The sequence below is a fragment of the Amia ocellicauda genome, unplaced genomic scaffold, assembly GCF_036373705.1.
Source record: "Amia ocellicauda isolate fAmiCal2 unplaced genomic scaffold, fAmiCal2.hap1 HAP1_SCAFFOLD_145, whole genome shotgun sequence".
NCBI classification, from domain to species: domain Eukaryota; kingdom Metazoa; phylum Chordata; class Actinopteri; order Amiiformes; family Amiidae; genus Amia; species Amia ocellicauda.
Genome location: NW_027102708.1, coordinates 120,001 through 127,500, shown reverse-complemented (window position 1 = coordinate 127,500; position 7,500 = coordinate 120,001).

Here is a 7,500-nt window from a genome sequence, read left to right as displayed (position 1 = left end):
TGTCGTTTACCCCCCCCCAAATGGCTCCGAAGTACCCCCCCCCCACCCCCCCCCTAAAAAACCGTGTTCCGGGGGTTTTTCGAGAAAACAAACACACGGGGTATATAGAGGGGACTGAGACGAATCGAATGACGTGCTTTGCAAAGAAATCGGGGGCTCACAGCCCCCCCAGGAGAGGTTCAAAAGTCGGAGGACTGGTCACCTAACTCCCATTGAAGTCAATGGGGGAAAAATGAAAACTGTCAAAAAGGCTTAAAATGGTTCAAAAACCCACTGGGGCAGTAGATAATCATCCTATTTGAATTTTAAAAGTCTTAGTTTGGCGAAAAAATACCTTTTAATAATTGTTTTAGGGGTCAGAAAAATCAGCTCCGGCTGCCTGGTCACCTAGGGGAGATAGAAAATTTTTCTAAGTTTTTCACTCGGCCGCCTGGTCCCCTAACTCGAAAATTTTAAAGTGCTCCCATCGGTCCCGGGATAGGGTGGCTGATAGCTGGGAGCCCCCTGAGCACTGCCCCGGTGTTAGTTTTCGGAGAAATGCCCCCGTTGATTTGTTATGATTTTTTTTCCGCCGGCCGCCTGGTCGCCCTAATGCAAAGTCAATGGGAGTGAGGAGATAGAAAATTTTTCAAAGTTTTTCACTCGGCCGCCTGGTCCCCTGACTCGAAAATTTTAAAGTGCTCCCATCGGTCCCGGGATAGGGTGGCTGATAGCTGGGAGCCCCCTGAGCACAGCCCCGGTGTTAGTTTTCGGAGAAATGCCCCCGTTGATTTGTTATGATTTTTTTTCCGCCGGCCGCCTGGTCGCCCTAATGTAAAGTCAATGGGAGTGAGGAGATAGAACATTTTTCAAAGTTTTTCACCCGGCCCCAAACGGCTCCAAAACACACTGGGGCTGTGGCTGGGACTCTCACCAGGACTGCCCCCTACTTTATTTCTGGATTAAAAAGCATTCTATATTAATTTTTCGATTTTTGGGACCCGGGACGCCTGGTCACCTAACTCCCCTTCTATCCCTATGGGGGGGGGACGGGGACATCGAAAACGCTCCCATCGCCGCCGAGGCACGCTGCGGGGACTCTCCCTACCATCGCCCCATGCTTCCTTTGAAGAATATATGACGTTTTTCAATTTTCACCGACATTTGAAAATCAAAACTTCAGAACATTTCATAGTTATTCTCAATGGGTTGTCTAGGGGCACACATCTCTAAACTGGGGGAAATGCTCAAAATGATTAAAAAGAAAAACAATGCCCCCAGACCCGGGGGGCTGATAGCTGGGAGCCCCCTGAGCACAGCCCCGGTGTTAGTTTTCGGAGAAATGCCCCCGTTGATTTGTTATGATTTTTTTTCCGCCGGCCGCCTGGTCGCCCTAATGTAAAGTCAATGGGAGTGAGGAGATAGAATATTTTTCAAAGTTTTTCACTCGGCCGTCTGGTCCCCTGACTCGAAAATTTTAAAGTGCTCCCATCGGTCCCGGGATAGGGTGGCTGATAGCTGGGAGCCCCCTGAGCACAGCCCCGGTGTTAGTTTTCGGAGAAATGCCCCCGTTGATTTGTTATGATTTTTTTTCCGCCGGCCGCCTGGTCGCCCTAATGTAAAGTCAATGGGAGTGAGGAGATAGAATATTTTTCAAAGTTTTTCACTCGGCCGTCTGGTCCCCTGACTCGAAAATTTTAAAGTGCTCCCATCGGTCCCGGGATAGGGTGGCTGATAGCTGGGAGCCCCCTGAGCACAGCCCCGGTGTTAGTTTTCGGAGAAATGCCCCCGTTGATTTGTTATGATTTTTTTTCCGCCGGCCGCCTGGTCGCCCTAATGTAAAGTCAATGGGAGTGAGGAGATAGAATATTTTTCAAAGTTTTTCACTCGGCCGTCTGGTCCCCTGACTCGAAAATTTTAAAGTGCTCCCATCGGTCCCAGACCCGGGTGGCCACGAGGTGGGACCCCCCTGAGCACTGCCCCGGTGTTAGTTTTCGGAGAAATGCCCCCGTTGATTTGTTATGATTTTTTTTCCGCCGGCCGCCTGGTCGCCCTAATGTAAAGTCAATGGGAGTGAGGAGATAGAATATTTTTCAAAGTTTTTCACTCGGCCGTCTGGTCCCCTGACTCGAAAATTTTAAAGTGCTCCCATCGGTCCCAGACCCGGGTGGCCACGAGGTGGGACCCCCCTGAGCACTGCCCCGGTGTTAGTTTTCGGAGAAATGCCCCCGTTGATTTGTTATGATCCGTAGTTGCCGGCCGGCCGCCCGGCATTGCTCTATCGGATGGAGCGTGGGCTGGCTATGGGAGATTTAGCGATTTTCGGAACCGGCCCCGATCGCCCCCCAAACCGGGTGGCCACGAGGTGGGACCCCCCTGAGCACTGCCCCGGTGTTAGTTTTCGGAGAAATGCCCCCGTTGATTTGTTATGATCCGTAGTTGCCGGCCGGCCGCCCGGCAGTGCTCTATCGGATGGAGCGTGGGCTGGCTATGGGAGATTTAGCGATTTTCGGAACCGGCCCCGATCGCCCCCCAAACCGGGTGGCCACGAGGTGGGACCCCCCTGAGCACTGCCCCGGTGTTAGTTTTCGGAGAAATGCCCCCGTTGATTTGTTATGATCCGTAGTTGCCGGCCGGCCGCCCGGCAGTGCTCTATCGGATGGAGCGTGTGCTGGCTATGGGAGATTTAGCGATTTTCGGAACCGGCCCCGATCGCCCCCCAAACCGGGTGGCCACGAGGTGGGACCCCCCTGAGCACTGCCCCGGTGTTAGTTTTCGGAGAAATGCCCCCGTTGATTTGTTATGATCCGTAGTTGCCGGCCGGCCGCCCGGCAGTGCTCTATCGGATGGAGCGTGGGCTGGCTATGGGAGATTTAGCGATTTTCGGAACCGGCCCCGATCGCCCCCCAAACCGGGTGGCCACGAGGTGGGACCCCCCTGAGCACTGCCCCGGTGTTAGTTTTCGGAGAAATGCCCCCGTTGATTTGTTATGATCCGTAGTTGCCGGCCGGCCGCCCGGCAGTGCTCTATCGGATGGAGCGTGGGCTGGCTATGGGAGATTTAGCGATTTTCGGAACCGGCCCCGATCGCCCCCCAAACCGGGTGGCCACGAGGTGGGACCCCCCTGAGCACTGCCCCGGTGTTAGTTTTCGGAGAAATGCCCCCGTTGATTTGTTATGATCCGTAGTTGCCGGCCGGCCGCCCGGCAGTGCTCTATCGGATGGAGCGTGGGCTGGCTATGGGAGATTTAGCGATTTTCGGAACCGGCCCCGATCGCCCCCCAAACCGGGTGGCCACGAGGTGGGACCCCCCTGAGCACTGCCCCGGTGTTAGTTTTCCGAGAAATGCCCCCGTTGATTTGTTATGATCCGTAGTTGCCGGCCGGCCGCCCGGCAGTGCTCTATCGGATGGAGCGTGGGCTGGCTATGGGAGATTTAGCGATTTTCGGAACCGGCCCCGATCGCCCCCCAAACCGGGTGGCCACGAGGTGGGACCCCCCTGAGCACTGCCCCGGTGTTAGTTTTCCGAGAAATGCCCCCGTTGATTTGTTATGATCCGTAGTTGCCGGCCGGCCGCCCGGCAGTGCTCTATCGGATGGAGCGTGGGCTGGCTATGGGAGATTTAGCGATTTTCGGAACCGGCCCCGATCGCCCCCCAAACCGGGTGGCCACGAGGTGGGACCCCCCTGAGCACTGCCCCGGTGTTAGTTTTCGGAGAAATGCCCCCGTTGATTTGTTATGATCCGTAGTTGCCGGCCGGCCGCCCGGCAGTGCTCTATCGGATGGAGCGTGGGCTGGCTATGGGAGATTTAGCGATTTTCGGAACCGGCCCCGATCGCCCCCCAAACCGGGTGGCCACGAGGTGGGACCCCCCTGAGCACTGCCCCGGTGTTAGTTTTCGGAGAAATGCCCCCGTTGATTTGTTATGATCCGTAGTTGCCGGCCGGCCGCCCGGCAGTGCTCTATCGGATGGAGCGTGGGCTGGCTATGGGAGATTTAGCGATTTTCGGAACCGGCCCCGATCGCCCCCCAAACCGGGTGGCCACGAGGTGGGACCCCCCTGAGCACTGCCCCGGTGTTAGTTTTCCGAGAAATGCCCCCGTTGATTTGTTATGATCCGTAGTTGCCGGCCGGCCGCCCGGCAGTGCTCTATCGGATGGAGCGTGGGCTGGCTATGGGAGATTTAGCGATTTTCGGAACCGGCCCCGATCGCCCCCCAAACCGGGTGGCCACGAGGTGGGACCCCCCTGAGCACTGCCCCGGTGTTAGTTTTCCGAGAAATGCCCCCGTTGATTTGTTATGATTATTTTTCGCCCAGGCGATGTGCCTTTTCATTTTGTTTTGCACTTTCCTTCATTCCTTGGTGCATGCTACCATCTAACGGACACATTTCGGTACTGCAGTTTGAAAGTAATTTCCCCGTCTAGGGATCTCTCAATGCCCTGGGCTGCGAAAGGAGGGCAAGGACACCCTATGTTCTCATGAGTGCAAAGCCCCCCCGGCTTCAAGGCATTCCAAAAGGAAAACCGGAGACACTGCTGTACACACACACACACACACACACACACACACACACACACACACACACAGAGAGAGAGAGAGAGAGAGAGAGAGATAGAGAGAGAGTAGTCACACAGTGGAATAAACTCCCCAGCGATGTGGTAGAAGCTGAAAGTTGGGGAACATTGTGATGGTCTATATTTCTTGGCAGATAATAAAAGATGCTCTTATCATGCCTCCGTTGATGTGTTATGATCCATAGGTTGCCGGCCGCCCGGCATTGCTCTGATCGGATGGACCGTGGGCTGCCTATGGCAGAGTATGGGCGATTCTTCAGCCGGCCCCGATGGCCCCCCAAACCGGGTGGCCACGAGGTGGGACCCCCCTGAGCACTGCCCCGGTGTTAGTTTTCCGAGAAATGCCCCCGTTGATTTGTTACGATTATTTTTCGCCCAGGCGATGTGCCTTTTCATTTTGTTTTGCACTTTCCTTCATTCCTTGGTGCATGCTGCCATCTAACGGACACATTTCGGTACTGCAGTTTGAAAGTAATTTCCCCGTCTAGGGATATCTCTCTCGTCTAGGGACACTGCTGTACACACACACACACACACACACACACACACACACACAGTGAGAGAGAGGGAGAGATAGAGAGAGGGAGAGAGAGAGAGAGAGAGGTGGAGAGGGAGAGAGAGATGGTGATAGAGAGAGAGTCGTCACACTCTGGAACAAACTCCCCAGAAGCTGAAAGTTGGGGAACATTATGATGATCTTTATTTCTTGGCAGATAATAAATGATGATCTTACAGAGGGCGACTTACAACACCAGTGCAAACATACAGCGAAGTACAAGGCATCAATCACGACAGAATCCCTTGAGTTAAAGCAGCAGATTCAGAATAACACACGTCCAAACAGACTGGAGAGGACCCTAAAACGAGCACGAAAGGTGTCGAATATGTGGCCTCCTCTCGCTTGTAAACTCTCTCGTGTTCCTGTCGATGGGGTCGGCGGCTCGGGGCAGCGGCCTAGCAGCAGCAGGCAGGCAGGCAGACCTCCAGGGCAGGCAGGCAGGCAGGCAGACCTCCAGGGCTGGATAGCTGACCTCCAGGGCTGGAAGGCAGACCTCCAGGGCTGGCAGGCTGACCTCCAGGGCAGGCAGGCCGGGCCCCCGGTGCTGCATCTCGGCCGCTGCCTGGGGCGGACCGGCCCGGGTGCCCTTGCGCTTTTTCGACACCAGGGGGCAGTTGGGTGCCATTCCGTCCCTCGTGTGGCGAAATGGCGGTACTGCACCTCCGCCTTTTTGCTGGAGAAAGTCCGCAGTCGGGACAATGCGCCACACGGTCCGTCGGCAGGAGGCCCGGGCCCGGGCACAACTCCCCGGTGGGGACGGACGCCGGGCTGGAGCTTCCCTTCAGCACACACACTCACTCACTCACTCTCTGACCGACCGACCGACCGACGGCTCCCAGCGCTCAGCCTGCAGGGCTACACACCCCGGTGGGTGCGGGCTCCGGGCTGGAGCTCTCCTTCAGCACACACACTCACTCTCTGACCGACCGAACGACCGACGGCTCCCAGCGCTCAGTCAGCAGGCCTACTCCTCCCCGGTGGGGACGGACGCCGGGCTGGAGCTTTCCTTCAGCACACACACTCACTGACTGACCGACCGACGGCTCCCAGCGCTCAGCCTGCAGGGCTACACACCCCGGTGGGTGCGGGCTCCGGGCTGGAGCTCTCCTTCAGCACACACACTCACTGACTGACCGACCGAACGACCGACGGCTCCCAGCGCTCAGCCTGCAGGGCTACACCTCCCCGGTGGGTGCGGGCTCCGGGCTGGAGCTTCCCTTCAGCACACACACTCACTCTCTGACCGACCGACCGACCGACGGCTCCCAGCGCTCAGCCTGCAGGGCTACACCTCCCCGGTGGGTGCGGGCTCCGGGCTGGAGCACACACACTCACTGACTGACCGACCGAACGACCGACGGCTCCCAGCGCTCAGCCTGCAGGGCTACACCTCCCCGGTGGGTGCGGGCTCCGGGCTGGAGCTTTCCTTCAGCACACACACTCACTGACTGACCGACCGAACGACCGACGGCTCCCAGCGCTCGGCCTGCAGGGCTACACCTCACCGGTGGGTGCGGGCTCCGCGCTGGAGCTTTCCTTCAGCACACACACTCACTGACTGACCGACCGAACGACCGACGGCTCCCAGCGCTCGGCCTGCAGGGCTACACCTCACCGGTGGGTGCGGGCTCCGCGCTGGAGCTTTCCTTCAGCACTCACTGACCGACGGCTCCCGGCGCTCAGCCTGCAGGGCTACACCTCCCCGGTGGGTGCGGGCTCCGCGCTGGAGCTTTCCTTCAGCACTCACTGACCGACGGCTCCCGGCGCTCAGCCTGCAGGGCTACACCTCCCCGGTGGGTGCGGGCTCCGCGCTGGAGCTTTCCTTCAGCACTCACTGACCGACGGCTCCCGGCGCTCAGCCTGCAGGGCTACACCTCCCCGGTGGGTGCGGGCTCCGCGCTGGAGCTTTCCTTCAGCACTCACTGACCGACGGCTCCCGGCGCTCAGCCTGCAGGGCTACACCTCCCCGGTGGGTGCGGGCTCCGCGCTGGAGCTTTCCTTCAGCACTCACTGACCGACGGCTCCCGGCGCTCAGCCTGCAGGGCTACACCTCCCCGGTGGGTGCGGGCTCCGCGCTGGAGCTTTCCTTCAGCACTCACTGACCGACGGCTCCCGGCGCTCAGCCTGCAGGGCTACACCTCCCCGGTGGGTGCGGGCTCCGCGCTGGAGCTTTCCTTCAGCACTCACTGACCGACGGCTCCCGGCGCTCAGCCTGCAGGGCTACACCTCCCCGGTGGGTGCGGGCTCCGCGCTGGAGCTTTCCTTCAGCACTCACTGACCGACGGCTCCCGGCGCTCAGCCTGCAGGGCTACACCTCCCCGGTGGGTGCGGGCTCCGCGCTGGAGCTTTCCTTCAGCACTCACTGACCGACGGCTCCCGGCGCTCA